Source organism: Lolium perenne, chromosome 4 (assembly GCF_019359855.2).
Source record: "Lolium perenne isolate Kyuss_39 chromosome 4, Kyuss_2.0, whole genome shotgun sequence".
Lineage (NCBI taxonomy): Eukaryota > Viridiplantae > Streptophyta > Magnoliopsida > Poales > Poaceae > Lolium > Lolium perenne.
The window spans coordinates 174,408,099-174,430,871 of record NC_067247.2 but is presented as its reverse complement, the minus strand read 5'-3'; the positions used below and the strand labels follow the sequence as shown (position 1 = coordinate 174,430,871).

The 22,773-nt window shown below is 46.7% G+C and overlaps 1 long non-coding RNA gene across 16 annotated transcripts; it reads right to left on the bottom strand.

Moving 5' to 3' along the window:
* Positions 1–11,754: 11,754 nt before the first annotated feature.
* Positions 11,755–17,278, bottom strand: LOC127294631 (uncharacterized). Of its 16 annotated transcripts, none has more exons than XR_007846844.2 (8): positions 16,679–17,261; positions 16,509–16,578; positions 16,329–16,401; positions 15,327–15,453; positions 13,651–14,177; positions 12,993–13,104; positions 12,631–12,845; positions 11,755–12,320 (listed from the first exon to the last, which is right to left on the bottom strand). It is a non-coding gene; the product is annotated as an uncharacterized lncRNA (long non-coding RNA). The 16 variants fall into 16 exon arrangements; XR_007846843.2 differs by having other exon boundaries at positions 13,036–13,104; positions 16,679–17,259; XR_007846839.2 differs by adding an exon at positions 16,176–16,246 and having other exon boundaries at positions 12,631–14,177; positions 16,679–17,272.
* Positions 17,279–22,773: the final 5,495 nt, after the last annotated feature.

The window sequence follows — 22,773 nt, the reverse complement described above, 5'->3', positions numbered from 1 at the left end:
AACCTGGCCGCTGTTCCTCTTTATAATGCATCACAAAGAGAGTGCCCAAAATGAACTAGTCGCTGCTATAGAAAGAATCGAGAAAGAACAAAGAGAGGCCAAGACACATGAATAGAATGATAAACTCTATAGGAACAAAACAAGTTCCTAGGCACTTGACCAGGAGCAGCATTTTTAGCTTGCACGGGACCTCCCGTGCACGTCTCCACCATCCAGTTTTATTTGATTGATTCGATATTAGCATACAATAGAATATTTGCATGCATGTGTACTTCACATCCTCTCTCTCATTTTTTATACATGGATTTAATTTCTACTGTGAAATTTGAAATAGCCATATTTACGGAAATATATACTTGCTTAACAATCTGTTTAAATATGTGTATTTCTTTCGATGATATCTCTTAAACAAGCCTAAAAAAGTTTATTTTGACAAAATAAAAAATTTGAATTATGAAACACATTAAACATGATGTTACACAATGAAATTCTATAAATCTTGATACTAAAAAAAATTCTCCAAATTGGACTCTAATTAAGACAGTTGCAAAATACTTTCTAACTCTAATAAACCAATTTGAAACATGGTGAAACGAAATGTTTCAGAGGAAATATGATCAAGTTTCACTAAGTTTTATCATGTTTCAAAGTCGATTTTCTGAAAATATCAAAATATATTCAATATTGGTCTCATTTTGAAGCTCCATTTATTAGGAACTCAAACATTCAAATGGTTTGCAAATTAATTTTCTGGTTCAAAGTCTACATAGGTTTTTAATTTTAGAACAAGATGTAGTAGTGTGGGTGAGAGAATCTAGGTTTAGCAAAATCTATAAGGAAAGAGGGAGATAGAATGTGGGCCCGTGCAGGGGAGACTTCCATTTCTCCACTTGACCCGAAGATACAGGCCCGACCTCCGCATCGCTCGAGCGGGGCGTCACGGGGAAACCCTAGCCGCGTCGCTTGATATTTGATACTTGATAATGGACCTTAAGAAATAAAGTAAGGTTGTGTGCATCACTTTAATATAGAGGCTACGACTAAGCTCCCATTTCAAAAATAAATGTCTCGTACTTAACAAGACTTCAAGACGTATAAGCATTCGTCAACCAGTCGTCATTTGTACTTGAGGCACGCATGAGACTTAGGGTGTGTTCGTTTTTCTGACCGGGTGGAATGGAATGGAATGGTTCCATTCCATTCCATTCCATCACATTCCATCCCCTTCTATTTTTCTGTTCGGTTGAAAAGAGAAGCTTGGAATGGAACCGGATGTAACTAATCTAAATATGCAATTAATTAGCCTAATTTAAAGAGATTTACAATTAACTAGCCTGGAACGGCTTCGTCTCCGCCATGGCCGCCGTGCCCCTAGCCCCCGCCGGCCGTCCTTGCCTCCGCGCCGCCAGCCCCCGCCGGCCGCCGTCCTGGCCGCCAGCCCCCGCCCACCGTCCTGGCCGCCGCCACTGGTCGCCGCCACTGGCCACCGTCCTGGCCTCCTCGCATGGGCGCCGTCCGGGCCGCTGCTCCGTCCGCCGTCCTGGCCGCCGCCTTGGCGCCGTCCGGGCCGCTGCTCCGTCCGCCGGCGGCCGCGCCTTGGTGACCGTCCTGGCCGCTGCTCCATCCGCCGGCAGCCGCGCCTTGGCTCCGGCCGGCCCCGTCGCATCACTCGGCTTCAGCGCATTGCAGTGAGGGAGGGCCACGGGAGAGAGTGGGGTTAACACGTGAGAGAGATTAGCACGAGCCGTTCCACCTCGTCCGGCCGATTTGGCCGGACGGGTGCGTTCCGCATCTACGTAGAATATTCCGTTATGAGGAATCACTCCGTTCCATCCTTTTGTCTAACCGAACACGAGAATGGGTTCCAGGTGTGGAACCGTTCCATTCCATTCCAGCTCGTTCCAAAACCGAACAGACCCTTAGAGGACGCAAGAGTACGTCATAGGCAATATGGTAGGATTAAGCGGCAACGTGTAAGCACTAAAAACCTATAGAGACACTCACAACTTACATGTGCTAGAAATAGAAAAGAGAGCGCATAAGCTAACAGTCCTATACTCTGCAAACATAACCCAACTGATGTGTTTCCCCCTTCGCAAAGGAAGTACTTACAAGGGAACTTTTCACACGATTGACAAATTTTATTAGCTATCAGTTGTAGTAATGTTAAATTACTACGCAAGTTATTAACAGATTATTAGCAGCAACATAAAGGTGTAAGTTGTTCTATGATCAAGTTAAACAGCTCCAAGTCGTCCATAACCACGAACACGGCTTATCGATAAGATGTACACCATGCAAGGGTTGCTCAAATATAACCATACGCATGCTCGAACCCGCTTAATTACGGCGGAGTCTCACAACAAGACCATTCTCAGTTCAACAAAAAAGTCTTGGGGGGCCACCCCACTAAGCTACCCGTAACGAAGTCCGGCCGTACTTCTAGGCGGACTCAGAGTTTGCGCTGACGGCTAGGCGTGCAAACCACACGGTTCGCTAAACGTCCCGCAAGGTACAATACATAATATATAAACCCGAAGGCAAAAGAATGTAAATACCCGAAGGCAACAGTAAGTAAAACATGTCATACATGGCATAGGAAATAAAACCAAGCTTGTGACCCCCTTTTCAACTGACTTGAGAAAAGATAATGGGTGAGGGGGGTCCCAGTGAATCCCCACGCACGGGTAGAGTGTTCAAACTCAGAACAGATAACAAGAACTTGGGTCCTAAGAGACATTAGCGAGACAAAGATCCGATGCTTTCGTAAAGGGGCTCACAGATGTCACTGCTTACAAATTTAGTTGTTAACAATTAAGTAAAGCATGAGTATCTCCAACAACTAAATATAGCATGTGATAACCTCCCAAAAATTCAACAGATAACCCGATAAGATAACCATGGCGAAACGAGATATAACGGCAAGGCAGACTCGATAATCACACAACAGCTCTAGGAGGGTGGTGGAGGCAATATGTGGATATGACACGTGACAAGAACGCAACTCAAGGGTAGCATAAGAGAGAAAGCAAAGTAAAATTGATGAGGTCTAAGACCCCGTGTGTGGCCCGATCTTGCGAATTGACCCGGAAACAAAAGGGGAAAAGAGGAAGAACACGAAGAACACGACGAACGCGATGAACACGATGATCACGGAGACACACGCACGCACACCAACCCGATACAACGATGCTTACCCTCGTGGCTCGATGGACCACGCCGAATAGAATCACCCACGGAAGAGACCGCGGTAGAATTCCGAGGTGAGAGATACGGTGTTGGAGACGGAATCGGTGAGGGAGAGAGAGTGCACACACTAGAATCTCACTCACAAACTCAATCAACAACAAGGGTGGCCTTGATTACAGAGGGATGATACCCTAGGGAGACATAGCTCAAATCCTATTCTAAACCAAATCTTGTCTAAACCTAGAAATGAGCAGCACAAGAGATACATATAGCCAGATTCGAGCTGGGGTAGTTTAGGCAAAAAGGGATAAATAAGTTACAGCCACACAGATGAAGAGGGACGGTTCAGATTGGGCTATTTCGCGTGCGGGCGGTACCCCGACCGGAGGTACCGGCCATGGTACCGGAAATGCATCGAAGAGGCGAGTTGGAGTCCAGGGTGTTGGGACCTCTGGGCGGTACCACGGCCGGAGGTACCGCCCGAGGTACCGGGGAGCTGCATCGCCAGGTACTGGGGGCCTGGTACCCCCAGCGGTACCTTGGCCGGAGCCTCCGGCCAGGGGTACCGGCCTCCCTTCTTCTCCCGCGGCCAGGAGGTGCCGCCCAGCCTCTGCCCGGTAGTACCGGCCATGCATGGCCGGTAGTACCGGCCTGGCCTTTCCCGCGCATGGCCACCACCAGGAGGTGGTACCGGCCATGTAGGCCTGGAGGCTCCGGCCCCCTCCATGGGTGGAGGCTCCGGCCTCCCCATGTGTAGAGGCTCCGGCCTCCTTCTCTCTTTCCCTCTTCTCTTCTCTTCTTCCTTCTTTCTTCTTCTTCTCTTCTTCTCCCTTCTTCCTTCTCCCTTGCACCAAGTGAATGCCTCCTCCTCTCCGAATCCTCGACGAAGCTCGTACCTAGTAACACAAGACATATCGGAATGAGGTAGCACTCCATCCAAGGTATTGACGAGGTCGAGTGTCGAGAGGAAGGAGTTCACCTTGTCGTGTATGGCTTCGGTTCGGGTTGTCGGTCCACTTGGGGAACACCTTGGCCATGGTGTAGCATCGACGATAGGCGGGGCTACATCATCTCCCCCCCCTTGGGGAAGAGTCGTCCTCGACTCTTGTTCCTCCTCATCTCCATGTTGTGGCGAGAGGTCCGAGAGGGTGAACGTCTTGCGCACCAAGTACTTTGGAGTTTGTTTGTCGATGAAGCGATCGAAGAAGAACTTGGGGAAAAAAAACAACTTGCGAACGGAAAGCTTGTGGATGCCAATTTTGTGATCGGCGAACAAGAGGCTCTCAATCAAATACGAAGCATCAAGTCGTTTCTTCAAGAGGCATGTGGCAAAAATGGGAACCAAAAGAGTGTCGATGTATCCAAAATTTGGTGGGGCAAAAGTTTGTGCAAGTAAAGGTTTGCTTTGTAAAGTGTCAAAAATGTTATGTGTAGCATTGTCCCACACAAATGGAACAATCAAAAGGCAAGTATCGGCGGCAAAATTTTGGGCAAAATTGTTATGTGTAATGGCAAAGAGATGGAAACTTCTAGCTTGGGAAAGTATGGTTGGCGTGAGCCAAGTATGGGTATCCTCAAGTGTCAAAGAATCCATTTCAATTGCCAAAGATGAAACGAGAAATCCAAAGAAGAGCAACTTTATGAGTGACATGTGGCACAAGATGCATAGGGTGTCTCTCACATGTATGACATGGTCCTTGAGATTCTCGGAGTGTATGATGATAACATCAAGACATACAACAACCATTGTGCCAACAAGATGTGTCAAGATATGTTGCAAAAGAAGCAAAAGAGGTGACGAGGCATTGGACCAAACCGGAAGCTCGACAAGACAAGCCGGAAACACACGAGGGCGAAGGCGTTTGGGAACATACCCTTTGGCGTGAATCTCATGGGTTGGATCATGTATCTCGTCCGTGTTGGGGTAGCTCTCAATTGCGCGTTTCGTGAGCTCATGCTCCGTAGCGGTGGAAGTTGTCATTCGGGTACCTATACACACAAAAGAGAAAACAAAAAGCGTGTGTGCATGGTAGAGGAACACATCATCCGTCATGATGTTCCATGTCTTGTGCACATCACCATTAGTGTCAATCAAGATAGTATGAAATGCATGGCGATGGTGCATATGGCAAGAAGGTGCATTCATGGCATGTGGTAACTCATGATCATCAACAAGTGAGAAGGCTATGGGGGCCATCTCGTGGACAATGAAATAAGCATTCTTGCATACCAAGCATAAGAAAGAGCAATTGTTCACAATCTTGGATGCAAGGATCATGGAATGGTGTAAACATTTTGGGCAAAGCATGTTCAACATGTTATCATTGTTGTCGACAACCCTATGTAAAGAGCAAGTGTTCATCAAGGGTGTCACAACACAAGCATGATCATTATCATTATCATTGCAAGTAAGCGAGGAAAACGTGAAACTCTCATAGCATGGCATGTTCATGGTATCACAAGCAAGCAATGTCACATGATCAACAATGTTATAAAGCAAAGCATCACATGGGAAAGTGAAAGTAGCATGTGACGTAGCAAATGTATCATCAAGATCATGCATGCACTCATAAGTCATCATGTCCACTAGTGGGATCATGGCATCATCAACACCTATGTTGTTACCTTTGTAGGCCGACTCATTTGAGGTAGGTGTTGTGGAAGTAGGAGGATCCATGTGGTCGACATGTCCGTCTTGAAGAAAGCATGGTGAGATATCATCATCTTCATGCACCATGTACATCGTCTCCATGAGCGGAAACTCGTCCTCCGTGGAACCTAGTGCAACATAAGAAGACACAAACGAGGGAGATGTTAATGTGTTAGCAAAAGCGATGTCCTCCATGGACCTATCATCTACCTCTCTCAACTCACTTTGTGTATCACTCATGTCCTCCAAACGGAAGCACTCAAACTCACATATGGGGTGGGAGTCACTCAACTCACTATCACTCTCACTCAAGTGGGCTAAGTGGCTCTCATGCTCACATGGGAATGGTACCAACTCATCAATGAAGCATAGGGGAGTAGGCTCGACTTTCTCATCTCCATGCGCCTCCTTGGTTGAAGGGAAATTCCCATGCTCAACCATCTCAACTCCATGCGCCTCCGTAGGTGTAGGGAGAATCCCATGGTCACCATGCTCAACTCCATCGCCTCCCAAGTCATCCTCAAGCGGTGGCGCCATGGTGTTGATGAGAGCTAGGCTCGGCTCAATTTCGCCCTTGAGTTCACCTTGGCGATCTTCATCTTGAAGTGTTGGCGCAATAGGCATCTTGGGGACTTGTGCTTGTAGCTTGTCGAAGTAGAGCGTCTTGGCGCTTGGTGTTGTGCATTGCCATGCCACGTGACCCTTGGCCTTGCACACCTCACATAGGAGATTGGGACATTCCCGTGGAGGGTGGCCTTGTTGCTTGCACTTGTAGCATCGAAGTCCATAGGCACGTGACGAGGTAGAGGCCATTGTGGTGGTGGCACAAGAGGTGGAAGTCGCCTTATGAGGAAGGTATGCTCGATGTGCACTTGCCATCCTTGGAGTGGTAGGCATCCTATCATGGTGTTTGTTGCCTTCATGTCGAGGCTCTCGTCTTCGTGCATCATCACCATGGCTTGAGTGGTGTCGTCGAAGACTCGTGGAAGATGTTGGTCGATGGCGATCATGAAGTGGCTTGTGGCGGCGAAGCTCATGTGGTGACGTATGTCGATGACGGTCCTTGCCATGCCTAGATGATGGCTCATGCGACTTGGCATGTTGCTTGCGACGCCTTGTGGAGCTTGGAGAAGAGTGTCGATGACGATCATGTTGGGGACGCTCTTGTTGCTCCATATGATGTACGCGAGGTCGACGATCTTGTGCATAAGCACTCTCATGGTGGCGCCTTGTGGAGCTCGAAGAAGTGTGTCGATGGCGATCATGGTGGGGACGCTCTTGATGACCCATATGATGGTGCCATCGTGGAGGTCCTCCATCTTCATATGTAGCTCCAATGGCCAAGTGGTGGTACTTGGGAGCATCGTCGTTGCTCCTTGTGGAGACTAGGTGAGGTTCCGCCATGGTGTCGATGTTGTAGGCGTGGCGTTGCTCCACCAAGTCGTCGATGTCGTAGTCGTGGCGTTGCTCCACCATGTCGTCCATGCTTGAGGAGCCATTGTCGATGTAGAGCTCCTCGATGTCGGTCATGTCGGTGATGCTCGCGGAGCCAAAGTCGGTGTAGAGCTCCTCGATGTCGGTCATGTTGGCGATGTTCGCGGAGCCATAGTCGGTGTCGAGCTCCACATGTTCCTCCACATCCGCGGTGCTTGAGGAGGTGTCCTCCTCGGAGTGCTCCGTGTACTCCTCCGTATCCTCATCTTCGCTATCCATGTTAGCACGATGGTATGTATATGGTGTATGTTAGTGGAAGAACACTACCTCGCAATCTTACCGTGGTATGATAAGATCGGGGCGATCCAACAAGCCGAGAGTTAGAACAATTGTATCGGGTACTCACACAAAATCACACACAAAAGCTAGCAAATATGGTGTTAGGTGAGTATGGTGGAAAGCCAAAAGACGAAATCCGAAATCAAGTGTATTGTCAAGAGTGGGTGAAATCCAAAAATTCAAATGTCAAAGTGATGATCACTATAAACACGGAAAGTATATGGAACGCACACACGAGATGAACGGGGTTAGTGCGACCAAGGAAAGAGCGGAAAAGTGTAAGAAGCCCTTAAGCAAGGGTGCTCGGTGTCACACTAACACAAGAAGACATCAAAGCTTTGGTTGCAAATGAAGAGACAACAAGATTCACACGTAGCCTCTCTTCTCTTATCTCTCTTTTGCTTAAAAGCTTTTTCTCTTTTTGTATATGGTGGCACTTGCACTCTTTTGTATCTATGGTGGACACTTTTGTATGTATGATGGCACTTGCACTCTTTTTGTGCTTTTTTTTTCACGCTCTATGTTAGCGTTAGCTCGCTTTTGCTATCTTGCCACACGAGTACTTGCTTATAAGCTTGACTCCACACTACACACACACCTCACAATCGGGGCCACGTGCAATGTCTCGCAACACTCAATAAGCAATGCTCGATAGGATAGATCGCAAAAGAAGAGGGGTTACAAGGGAATGCAAGTTATACCTAAGATGTTAGGCGGTGATGAACACACAACTTGCGATGATTGCGGTGATGTCAAGAGTACGGTTGCAAGCTCGGGGTGCCTCGGATGTCGTCGCTTGCGTCGGAGCTGCGGGTTAGTGTTACACACAAGGCACTCAAACCGGAACAAGCAAACACAAGTTAGGAGAAAAGTCGGGTCAAAGTAGCTTGGCGGTGATGGCGGTGGTATGCCGGTGGTGATATCGGTGAGCTCGCGGTGGCGGCGGTGGTGGTGGTGGTGCCTCGAGGGTGTTTGCCGATGGTTTGGGGGGTGGCGGTGTTTTCCGGTGATGAAGGGGGGTGGCGGTGCTTGCCGGTGGTATGCCGATGGCGGTATCGGTGAGCTCGTGGTGGCGGCGGTGGTGGTGGTTTGCCGCGGCGGTGTTTCCCGATGGTTTGGGGGGGGTGGCGGTGTTTGCCGGTGATTAAGGGGGGTGGCGGTGTTTGCCGATGATGAGGGGGGGGTGGTGGTGCTTGCCGGCTGCGGAGAGGAGTGGTGGTGGTCGGCGGTGGTGGGGTGGAGATGGTGGTGGTGGCCGGCCTTGGGGGAGAAGCGGCGGTAGTGGAGGGTGGAGCCTCCACTGGAGGTACCGCTCGTGCACGGGTGGAGGCTCCACCCAGAGGTACCGCTCGTGGCTGCCTGGAGCCTCCACTGGAGGTACCGGCCACTATGTCCTCTTCCTGGGAGCACGCGTGCACGAGCTGTTCTTCCCCTTTCTCTCTCTTGTTCTTCCCAAAAGCCAACCAAATTGACCCAAAACTCGAAATTTGAAGAAATTTGTGGCTAGAAAGTGGGGGAAATAGTAGATCAACACAAGAGACACCAAATCCATGGACCAAAACCACTCAAAATGCAACAAAATCGCAGATCCATCAAAAGGCAAATTAGGGCTATTTTTGGGGATTTTTGGGGAAAATTTTTCAGAGATGAAATTGGGTGGGTGGGGGGTCAAATTCGCGGAAACCAAAGGCTGCTGATACCATATGATGAGGTATCTCTGGCTCTGATTACCATATGATGATGTATCTCTGGCTCTGATACCATATGATGAGGTCTAAGACCCCGTGTGTGGCCCGATCTTGCGAATTGACCCGGAAACGAAAGGGGAAAAGAGGAAGAACACGAAGAACACGACGAACACGATGAACACGATGATCACGGAGACACACGCACGCACACCAACCCGATACAACGATGCTTACCCTCGTGGCTCGATGGACCACGCCGAATAGAATCACCCACGGAAGAGACCGCGGTAGAATTCCGAGGTGAGAGATACGGTGTTGGAGACGGAATCGGTGAGGGAGAGAGAGTGCACACACTAGAATCTCACTCACAAACTCAATCAACAAGGGTGGCCTTGATTACAGAGGGATGATACCCTAGGGAGACATAGCTCAAATCCTATTCTAAGCCAAATCTTGTCTAAACCTAGAAATGAGCAGCACAAGAGATACATATAGCCAGATTCGAGCTGGGGTAGTTTAGGCAAAAAGGGATAAATAAGTTACAGCCACACAGATGAAGAGGGACGGTTCAGATTGGGCTATTTCGCGTGCGGGCGGTACCCCGACCGGAGGTACCGGCCATGGTACCGGAAATGCATCGAAGAGGCGAGTTGGAGTCCAGGGTGTTGGAACCTCTGGGCGGTACCACGGCCGGAGGTACCGCCCGAGGTACCGGGGAGCTGCATCGCCAGGTACTGGGGGCCTGGTACCCCCAGCGGTACCTTGGCCGGAGCCTCCGGCCAGGGGTACCGGCCTCCCTTCTTCTCCCGCGGCCAGGAGGTGCCGCCCAGCCTCTGCCCGGTAGTACCGGCCATGCATGGCCGGTAGTACCGGCCTGGCCTTTCCCGCGCATGGCCACCACCAGGAGGTGGTACCGGCCATGTAGGCCTGGAGGCTCCGGCCCCCTCCATGGGTGGAGGCTCCGGCCTCCCCATGTGTAGAGGCTCCGGCCTCCTTCTCTCTTTCCCTCTTCTCTTCTTCCTTCTTTCTTCTTCTTCTCTTCTTCTCCCTTCTTCCTTCTCCCTTGCACCAAGTGAATGCCTCCTCCTCTCCGAATCCTCGACGAAGCTCGTACCTAGTAACACAAGACATATCGGAATGAGGTAGCACTCCATCCAAGGTATTGACGAGGTCGAGTGTCGAGAGGAAGGAGTTCACCTTGTCGTGTATGGCTTCGGTTCGGGTTGTCGGTCCACTTGGGGAACACCTTGGCCATGGTGTAGCATCGACGATAGGCGGGGCTACATCAAAAATAGGCAAAATACTCCTACAAAGAGTGGGGAAATTCTTACCTGCTAAAGATTGTCGAAGATCATCTGAGGAACTTGTCGTTTCTCACAACACCATTTCGTGATCCTATCCGGAAAGAAACAAATGCTGGAACAAACAACAGATGCAAGACTTACTACTACCGCAAAAGAATCAGCATGCTTAGGATAATATGCATGGCATGATAGAGATGGTGCAATGCACTTATCCAATTTAAGCGGAACCGGAGTCCGAACAAACAATTATTAGGTCCAAGTTATTTTTCTACCCTGCATATTAAATGTTATTAGCATGTCATAAACATGGCATGGGTGCGCTACGCAGAATTAAATGTAACCGAGACGAAATAATAATCCCGTACAATTCCATATTTAATTCTTAGGTGAATCGCTATTACCCGATCAACCACGAGATATGCGATGCGATGCAACACAAATGATATGATTCGACAGATGCACATGATAAGAAACTAGTGGTTGGGGCGCCCCCTGGGGCACCTCCTCACTGGTGTTGTGCGCCCCATTCACAACATGATAACAAAAAATGTGTCATGCATCGGTACAAAGCCTTTTTCGGCAACCAACACTACTCAGTGCTCTCAATTTGATACAATGTATAATATATAGAAGGACCAATCACAAATGAGCCACAAGTCCTCATTTCGATTCTAGCCTTAAAACTTCTAGATTTAATATAAGGTATTCATATACAAAATCGATACAGATTAGAATTCCAAAATAAAAAGACAACTACCCGAAGACAAGGTTCTTCTAGGTATCAATTCAAGAAGGGAACAAAATGAGAACATTAACCACATGCAAAAATGACTGCGAAAGAACAAAATCACAACTTGTAAATATATGTAAAAGAGTGAAAGCACAGAAGTTGGAATCATGAACTTGGAAGAGAAAAACCTTTATCTTATTCTTTCAATACATCTGATATGTGGAAGTGCCAGAAGATGATCTGTTTATAAATTTTGAAGTTTCCTTATAAATGTAAGGTTCTGGCACATCATGTGCCTTTAGAAAAAATCTGGTAGCCCAAAAATGATTCTCAATTTCTATAGACATGATTGAGCAGTATTGCCCAAAAATAATCTACCAAATGCTCTCTCCATATATCAACATACAATACAATAAGATATAACACTCCAATTAATAGTCTCCATTTAAGATCAAAGCTATTGCTTGAAACATGTACAGAGGACAAGTCAATAGAAAAGTTAAACTTCAAAACGAACTTAAATCGTGCAGAATGAAATTTTCATTCAGACTCAAGTTTGGTTTTGAGTCTTGTGGTTCAGCTTTCCTCAGAGAAGAATATTGCTCTTATATGAGGCATATCATCACTGTGTTGGGACACTGATCTAGCACCAACTCACTAATTAAGTAACACTATAAGCACATGAACCTCAAAAGTTACTACCTATTACATTTTAGAAAAAAAGTCACAAACTACTTGCTAAGAAATAAATCATGTGTCGTTGATTAGAACTGTTAATAGCTTTCTTCAATGTTACAAACAATGTGTTGAAATTTTTTCTCATAATAGCCACATCAGAAGATAAAGATAAAATAATATAGATTCATACACCTGGGTAATGGAATGTTTGATCTGAGCATAGGAGCTATCATGCCAGCAGCGCCTTGAGCAAGCTACAAGCAAAACACATGTACACTAAATTGTTGGTTGAAGAATTTGTAGCACACCTAAGACAGAAAAAAAAGGAAGTAAATATATATAAGAAGGACATTTTTAAGATGCATGTGTTCAGACCATAAAAAATGGCGAGCTGTAGCAGCAAAAATGCTATCAATCAACAATCATATCATTCAAATATAATCCCACTATCATATGTTTCAAGTCTCTTGACAACAGTGTAGACGATCAAACAGAGTTCAAGTGCACATGCAGAATCAAAACTATAGCATAAATGAAATATGTGTAAATTACTAAGTATATCATGAGGAGATTTAATGCTATAAGATCAAATTTGTATGCCAAGTAAAACTCATTTACCTACTGTAGATTTGGTAAACACATACGAACCAGTACAAAGTTAGATTTTGGTCATCTAGACTTTGAGTAAGACATGAATCGGAAATTCAGATATCCTTATAACACGGAGATCATAGTCAAGCCATCCAAGACACACTCCCGCAAGTCCAAATCAGCGGGTCTCTCCGCAGCTCGATTGCCTTGCTTGTCTTTTGAGCAAATCTACCATGAAGTCCCTGTAGTTACCGAGCATACCATGAGTTGGTAAACACATCGCACCAAGTAAATTTAGCTACTATAACATTATATTGGTAAACACATATCACCAATGCAATGGTACACTGCAATCAACTCGACTTTTGAATAACACATGAAGAGGAAACCTAGAAATCCCCATATTGCGGTCATCATAGTCAAGCCACATACATGCTCCCGCAAACCCAAATCAGCAGGTCTCTCCTCAGGTCGGTTGCCTTGCTCGTCTATTTGGAGAATCTGTAAATAAATGATGTACCAAGAACAAACTTAAACTGAAAAATAGCACGGTTCAAAGACAAAATATGAATGTAATACTTGGAAACCTAGTAATTGTGATATCAATTCTTAGAACCCTATCGTGGGTGGCCAAAATATCGAGCATCCTAGAGAAATGGGAATGTACTCCTACATGGAAAGAAACATTTGACGTGGGAAGTAAGAACATTGGTAAAGGAAAGGTATGGGCTGCGACTGCCCAGGCCAGTGTGTCGTGCCAAACTCTCCACCTATATCATCCATGTTTCCAAAAAACCATCCCAAAACTTATTAACTTACATTCTTACAGTTGCAAAATAGTTTCTTTAACAATTTGAATGAAACTTGTTGCAAAATAGTTTCTTGAACAATTTTAAGATAAATGCCATTTATCTTAAACACACAATAGAGATAAATGGCATGGACAACGCAGGTCATGGTACAATTATTTATTCTTGCTATGAATGTGAAAGGAAAGAATTGTCAAAGAAAAAAGTCGTGGTTTTATACACGTCAGTAGGTACATACCCACATGCGAGAACAATAAATTCACACTTCCAAGTCTAGTGATCATCCCTAAAACCTGGAACAGTGGGACACCATAGAACAGAAAGTTTCCATTCTTCTATGAGTTCCACTGAACTCAAGAGATCTGAAACCTGAACAAAAAAGCTTGTTTTCTTCTATTAATAGAACAATGAAACAGAAAATCAATATTGCTCTCTGCACCATCTCTTAAAGATCCAAGAATATATCGGGGGTCTCACCTGGATGGAGGGTCATGTATGAGGTACATGCTGAAGGGCCACGTGAGCATAACAAGATCACCAAAACAATAAAGCAACCACGTGGCAGAAGTAATAAAATTCTCAAAAAGTGGAAGACTGGTATTTTTTAAATTTACCATACTGCATAAAAAGAAGTTTACCTTCCTGAGAAGGTCTAAAATATCAGGGAAGTACATAGAATGCTGTCTGACTTCTGCATAAAGAAGCAATGTTCTGAGGTCCCCATAAACAACACCAAAGCTTGCGATTTCTGTATTGTTGCCTCCACTGAAAATGCATGGCAAAATAGTAAGATAATCATTCAGAGACACAACACTCCATGTCTCTATAGAAAGTATAGATTTATAAGAGTTATCCTTGATACTTCAAACTGGAAAACAAATCTCACGTTTCCTATCATATGAAACTGAAATTAATAAATACTTGCACACCTCTCTTCAAAATTTATTGTGCATTTGATGGATAAAATGAATTAATAATGGGTCTGGCCATTTATACAAGTTCATAAATGGATCATTAACTCAAAACAACGCGTTATAAATAAATCAATGATGAAGTGTTAGTAGCAGAAGAACCTAGCAGACCAAAATTACTGAATGGGCACGTGCACGCGCATGAACACATAAGAAACTACGTAGAGCTAACTGGGGAGACTATGTCGGGAAAATTGGTCCAAACAAACTGAGTTATTTCCTCAAATGAAGTTCACTTTCAATCTTTCACATAATAATTAATACCCATTCATGGAATAATTCCAAAGATGTTGGGAAAAATCCAACTTTCCACCCATGAACTACTGAAAAGTTCACTTTCAACCTTGACTATTAAACCTGATGTTTTTAACCTTGAATGAACAATCCATTTACTTTACCCCACTGGCCCAAACTCAAGCAGTTTTGAGATGGCTCGGACTACACGTAGAAGGCTGGTACTGTTGCTTATACACTCGCAGCCTTGTCATGTCAGCAGATTAAGTAAAAAGATTAGTAAAGTCATAATGTTTGAGAAAACCTTTAGCTTCTCAGGAAATTCGAAAAAGGAAACATGAAGTTTTTTCCAAGATGTGAGCACGATTAAAAGATATTAATTACTATAAGAACAAACCAATTGCTAGTTAAATATTCCATGTTGTGATGGTTTCTTCGAAAAATATCTTATACCCCGCCACTAAGATCACACAAAGATTTGAATAGTGTGATTGCATTTGCCTGACCTTTAGCAAGTCAAGTCTGAGGTTTAGTCCACTGGGAGAATACTTTCCGTTGACATTTGAAATGCATACAGCTAACGTATCAATACCAGTTTCATAAATAAATTTATCATCCTAAAAGTAAGTATCATACAAGTTCCGAATTCATACACGAATATAACAATAGAAGGCCACATAGTTGAAATCCGTCGGGAAGAGAAAAGTACCTGAGCAATTAAATCTTGCTTCATATTCTTCAGCAGTCAGGCCATCTTCGTATCAGTTTCATGATCCTTGAGTCAAAGGCTCCCTGCTGATTGGTGGAGGCTTCATTCACTTCCAACATTCTTTCTCCTATTAGAAACGAGTTTCAGATATCAGATATGGTGAAGGAAATTCGGATAGGTGCTAACATAGTGAGTTAATTATGCGATGAAATAAAATAGACATATAGATATATCACATAGCCATGAAAGAGATCTTTTCCCATCAATTATGAAAAAAACTTGGTAGGCTAACAATAAAATCATACTTCCATGTGCAAATAAATACAATTTATTGATTATTATGTTGCGTACATTTGAGGAGCTGGAGAATGGAAAGTGAACCTTTAATGCATTGGAAAAAATAGAATGTCCAATGTATCCTATAAACTAACTTGGGGATTCAATTCCTAGAGAAAATCAAAAGTCATCCTAGAAATGAAAAAGTACATTAGTTAATAATCGTTTATCAGGGCATATAGCTGAAGGAGTGGTATATGAAACATATACAATGAACAATGCACAAAGTCTAAAGCTCCCATTTATTTCCTTCTAGCATTTCTATCGACAATGGAATTAACTTTTAACTGAAACTTTCAGCTTGTTCTCTCCTCACAGCAAGAATGATATGCTAATTGCCATAGGACAAAGACTAAACTAACATCTATAACGTGCAACTTCATTAGTTTCATGAAGTTGAGCAACAATCAGAAATTTACAATACTCTTCAGTTTATGGATATAACAGTCATTATAAATGAAACTATAGGGATCTTGGATATCTTGATGCTGCCAATAAGATCAACAGCTCCACCTCTATCACCAGCAAACATACTCTTAACTTCGTTCATGATGAGTACATGCTACAGCTTAGGCTTCTTTGTGCTGTGACATTGTTCCACACTTTATTATAATAGAAATAAATTAAAAAGGGTAAAAAGCTCATGATATGTTCTATAGTACATACTGGTTGCCATTATATTCATAGTAGCATTGCTGATAATTCATAGGTACCAAGATCTCTGCCATTTGGCTTCCCCCTGCAAGAACACACAATCATTAATTTCAATCATTAGTATAACTTAACTTGAACAAATAATCCACCTAATGAATCTGAGAGGTCTATATAAAAATAGAACGTAATCACCTTTGGACCTGATCTAGTGAAGAGAAGGAAACACATTGGCCTGCAACATGCCAAGCCCTTGAGCCTTTTACTGAATCAAATTACCAAACATGAAATCTTCAGTATATGTATGATCACAGCCTACATATATTAATTTAAAAAGTAGGCCCAATATCCAATTTATTTTGTACCTAGTTGATGAAATTGTGGCCTTCATCTGTGGATGTTTGACGAAGAAGGCAAACACGGGGCGCCGCACAACCTCCTCTTCCTCCTACCTCACCCTGTCTTCTTCCCCACTCCATCTCTATCTGTCTTCCCGGATTCCTCCTGTTCTCAGCTCCAAGGCTATGTGCTCATCAACATTCGTATCAGATTACAAACTAAAAATGAGGGGCTGGTGGGGTTGAAGCGGAGGCGGTAGGCTAGGGCATGGCGGCAGCTCTAGGTCACGTCCTTCGCCTCCACTTTGAAGTCTCCGTTTATCCGGTGTACTAATCCATAGACAAAAGGGATTACGGGAGAGGGGAATGACCTGGACGTCCTGGTCCTCACCTCCTGGATGGCCGGCGGCGGCCGGATCCGGAGGTGGCTAGAACCTGTGGGTGAGGACTGAGGAGGACGAGAGGAAGGGGAATAGGGAGGCGGTGCGGTTCGCGTGAATAGGGCTGGCCCCTTTTTCTCCTCGCGGGGACCTTTTTCTTCTCGCCAGGAGACAAATCGAGCAGCGAACCCACGCGCGTAACGCGCTATCGTGGACAGCCCCAGAGCACGCCCCACCCACACGCACTTGCTTGTTCTCAATAAAATAAGTTACGTTGAACATTTATAAAATAGTGTTGGCTTAGGGGTTGGGGTCTCACATCCCGAGAAAGATCACGGGGAAGAAGTGAAGTGGCGGAAGTCACCGATGTCTTCGGGTTAAGGGTTAAGAGAGGAAGTTGGTGCCTCCGTATTCCGGAACAACGGTCTTCGGACTCAGGAAGGAGAACTCGGGGTTCTGTCTTCGTTGTCGGTGGCGAACTAGAATTACTGCTGGCAGTCTTTGTCGTCGTCAGCAGCCCCGGTTAAGCGGAGATCGTTCAGTCTTCGAGTTCGCAGCATCATTGCAGTACCACATCACACCGGAGAGAGGAGGAAAGAAGTCTATATAACCCCTCTAAGTATTGGGTTTGGGACACTAACCCCCCTCAAGTTTGTATTGGGGCATTTAACCCCCCTAAGTATCAAATACCAGGTAAATTACCCCCTCTGGCCGCTATGGCTGTTTTGATAGTTGTTTTGGTCTATGTGGACAAGTGGTTTTAGCCACGTGTGCAGCTATTCCAGCGTGACAAACCCAGATCAAGCTATCTCGTCACGGTGCTCAACGTCACCGGCAGCATGTATGCGAGGCCAGCAGATTGAGTTGCTCGAGCTGCTGAAGCAGACCATATGCATCGTCATCGACCCACTCGGCCCCAAGGACCGCCTGTCCATGGTGTCCTTCTCCGGGCACGCCACCCGACTGACCTCTCTTGGCTCTAGCGTGACGGATTCTGGCAAGGCCAAGGCGAAGCTAACCGTGAGGTACAGTTTCGCTAGATTGGGTGGCAACAACATCGTTGAGGGCCTCGGTGTGAGCCCCAGGTGCTTGACAGTTGCTGGCACAAAATTCGTGGTCGCGAGCATGATCCTCATCTCCGATGGGCAGATCGTTCAAGCCAAAGGGCGTCGGTCAAAACCTTGTTCCGCCTATGTTCAGGCAGGCCGCTTCCTGGTGCTCGTCTACGTGCCGACAATTAACCTGCCCTGGGAAGTCAGTCACCCGCCTTGTCAAGGTGACATGCGCCTACGGCGACGCCGTGATAGGGCAGGCGGCCCACTCCAGAGGCTATATGAGCTAACCAATGGCATGGGGCTCCGCCGTCTGTAGAGGTCGAGCAAGAGCGCGTCCGTGTCGCAGCCAATGAGGACATCGCAGCCGCGCGAGTAGCTGCTGACGGCGGAATCCATGTCGACGTCTAGCGGATACTCGACTCCTGGCTCAAAGCCGTAGAACGGTATGGTGTCATGGCGACCTGTGTGTGAGGCACTCAATGTTGGGGCTGCAACATGTAGCCCCTCTTCTTGCTCACTCTCTCGGTGACGGACGGAGGTAGAAGAAAGAAGAAGACAGTACAATTTTCTCGGTGACGATCCGCTCGCCCGGGCCGCGCGTACTACGTGGCTGGCGTCCAACAGATTGACGTGGTTATCCTACTACTCTTGCCTACGACCTAGCTCTACATGGCGGACGCCAACGCAAGGACACACTCCCGCGCACGCACACATGCTAGGCACACCCGCCACGGACACGAATACGAACGCGGCCACAGACAGCAGTCGACCGGCCTAGACGCGCATATGCTGGTCGAACAGGAACACTCAAGGTGACCGGTGGGAGTACCAGAAGTCAGAAGACGGGGCGCTCTCGCCTGCTGCCCGGCACATGCGCAGCAGCGCGCCTCGGCGTCCTCGTCCACGGGCAAGGCTCCTTGGCGTACCTCACTCCCAAGATGGAGGAGATGGTGGACATCGCGTAAGCAGAGCAGGAAGCGCCAGCGGCCACACGGCTAGCTTTCAGAGATCAAGCAACGCTGGAATAGCTGCGCACGTGGCTAAAACCACTTGTCCGTGGGCCAAAACAGCTACCAAAACCACCATTAACGGTAGGAGGGGGTAATTTGCATGGTATTTGATACTTAGGGGGGTTAAGTGCCCCAATTCAAACTTAAGGGGGTTTAGTGTCCCGGACCCAATACTTAAGGGGTTATCTAGACTTATTTCGAGAGAGGAGCTGCAACGAACAATTGGAGTGGCCAAATGCCAAAAACCATAGAACAACATCACCACTTGCTGGAATATCCAACTGGACAAACGCAGCGATGGTAGAGGCCAAGGACGGAGGGTCGACTAGGAACTCGGGGCGTGCGCAGGCGAGCAGAGGCGCGTTCGGGTCGAAGGAGGCCATGCGGGCGACACCATGACGAGCTTGAGGACGGCGCGCTCGCAGAGAACGAAGCAGCAGGCATCAGCAGAGGTCAATGGGGCGTCCATGGCGCGGACGAGCACCGGCAGGAGAGCAGGGTCGTCGAGGCAGCGCTGCGACGCGACGAGCTTGGCGGCGAAAACAAGGGGCTGTCGAGGTCGGGGACGGCGCTGTGGAGCAGGGTCCCTGGCGGCGCGGGTAGAGGAGACGGGGACGCGGAGCTGGGCCTGCTCGACGACGGTGAAGAGGGCCGTGGCGACCAGGAGGGAGGAGCAGCGGCCGTCGGGGTCGAGGGCTGAGAGGGGGTTGGTGGGGGGACTTGAGTGCAAAAAGAAAGAAGCAAGGGGGAGGAAAAGAGGCAGGGGGGTGTGGATGCAAAACTGCAGGGGGAGGCTGGTGGGATTACGGTTTGGAGGGAATTGGCCGCCGGCTGGGCCTTTTGGGCCTGGCCAGTTGGCTGGGCTCTCTCCCTTTTTTTTATTTAAAACATTTTCTGTTATTATTTTTCTGTTTGTTTCAAAACCTTGTTAAAATAGTTTTTCGGCCAGAAAATTTAGTATAAAAACAAGGTTTTAATTTTAGGATAAAAATAGAGAATAATTTAGCAACCAAATAAGATTTATTAAAAATAATTTTAGCTTCAAAAATATGCATGATAACATGATGATGCATAAAAGAAAAGAAAAGGAACAAACAAACAAAATCTAATAAGGGTATTTCCGGGGCCGCGGCCCGAAGTGTGCCTTAGCTTGGGCGGCTCACCCTCGTCGCAGTGGTACTTCGCGGAGGCACCGTCGCTCTCGCATATGCGTTTGTCCCAGATGAACGGCCGTGCCCGCTACTCCCCCGAGTACGCCGAGAGCGACACCGTCGACCCCAACACGGTGTTCTCACCGCATTCGGCGCATTTCGCTTACCCAACCTTAACACGCCGTCAGATTTGCGCCATCACGTTTTGGGTAGCACGCCGGCCACGTGACTGCCGGCACCGACCTGCCCTGCAACCTCTTCAGCGGCGATAGCAGGAGCACCCACCAGGTGTTTGGCAGCGCGTCTGGCGTGTCCATGGGCGATGACGACGTGAGTTTTCTCATATTATATGCATATTGTAGAGCGTCGGCGAGTCAAACTCGTTTTTTTTTGCATAGATGGATGGCGCCGAGATCTTGAGTGGCTTCATCCGCCATGGTGGCGACGGCTATGAAGCCGGCGTCGGCAGCGACGACTATGACGAAGAGTGAACGGCCAGGGGTTGTTATTGGAATGAAATCCACGCTTCATCTATCGTAAAATTATATATGCCACAAATAGAAGTAGAAAGAAATCCTAGCAGTCATTGAATCCAGAGGAAATCGCAATCCCATGGTTATTATAATATATCTTTGTGTTTATCATAAATGTTTGCATACCATGCTATAATTGTATTAACCGAAACATTGATACATGTGTGTTATGTAAACAGCAAGGAGTCCCTAGTAAGCCTCTTGTATAACTAGCTTGTTGATTAATAGATGATCATGGTTTCGTGATCATGAACATTGGATGTTATTAATAACAAGGTTATGTCATTAGGTGAATGATATAATGGACATACACCCAAATAAGCGTAGCATAAGATCACGTCATTAAGTTCAGTTTGCTATAAGCTTTCGATACATAGTTACCTAGTCCTTCGACCATGAGATCATGTAAATCACTTATACCGGAAGGGTACTTTGATTACATCAAACGCCACTGCGTAAATGGGTGGTTATAAAGGTGGGATTAAGTATTCGGAAAGTATGAGTTGAGGCATATGGATCAAGAGTGGGATTTATCCATCCCGATGACGGATAGATATACTCTGGGCCCTCTCGGTGGAATGTCGTCTGATTAGCTTGCAAGCATGTGAATGGTTCACAAGAGATGATATGCCACGGTACGAGTAAAGAGTACTTGTCGGAGACGAGGTTGAACGAGGTATAGAGATACCGATGATCAAACCTCGGACAAGTAAAATATCGCGAGACAAAGGGAATCGGTATCGTATGTAAATGGTTCAATCGATCACTAAGTTATTGTTGAATATGTGGGAGCCATTATGGATCTCCAGATCCCGCTATTGGTTATTGGTCGGAGAAGAGTCTCAACCATGTCTGCATAGTTCACGAACCGTAGGGTGACACACTTAAGGTTTGATGTCGTTTTAAGTAGATATGGAATATGGAATGGAGTACGAAGTTTTGTTCGGAGTCTCGGATGTGATCCAGGACATCACAAGGAGGTCCGGAATGGTCCGGAGAATAAGATTCATATATAGGAAGTCACTTTCCAAGTTTGGAAATGATCCGGTGCATTTATGGAAGGCGCTAGAATGTTCTAGAACCTTCCGGATGAAATCACCATGGAAGGTGGAGTCCCGGTTGGACTCCACCAAACCCAACCAGCCAACCAAGTGGGAGGGTGGAGTCCATGGAGGACTCCACCTCCTTGGCCGGCCAAAGAAAGGGGGAAGGGGAGAGTCCCTGTCCCTCTAGGTTTCGTCCATAAGGCAGTTTTTGAATTGGGGTCTTATTCGAAGACTGTGGGCAAACCCTTGGGGTTCCACCTATATAATGAGGAGGAGAGGGAGGGGGCCGGCCACACCCTTGGCTGCACCACCCAAGCCCCTTGAGGCCGGCGCCCTAGCTCCCCTCTCCCAAACCCTAGCCGCCCCTCCTCACACCTCTCTCCCGTAGCGCTTGCGGCGAAGCCCTGCCGGAGTTCACCACCACCGCCACCACGCTGTCGTGCTGTCGGGATTCCGAGGAGGATCTACTACTTCCACTGCCCACTGGAACGGGGAGAAGGACGTCGTCATCAACACCGAACGTGTGACCGAGTACGGAGGTGCTGCCCGACTGCGGCACCGTCAAGATCTTCTACGCGCTTTCGAAAGCGGCAAGTGATTGACTACAGCAACAACGAGATCTAATCTCGTAGGCTTTGGAAATCTTCGAGGGTTAGTCTCATGATCTTCTCGTTGCTACCATCTTCTAGATTGGATCTTGGCTTGTTATTCGTTCTTGCGGTAGGAATTTTTTTGTTTTCTATGCTACGAATCCCATCGGTGGTATCAGAGTCGTGTCTATGCATAGATTGGTTGCACGAGTAGAACACAATGGTTTTGTGGGCGTTGATGCTTTGTTGTCTTTAGTTCGTGTACTTTGTATCTTGCGGCATGGTGGGATGAAGCGGCTCGAGCTAACTTTACATGACCGCGTTCATGATATTTGCTCCACGCTCGACATGCAACTT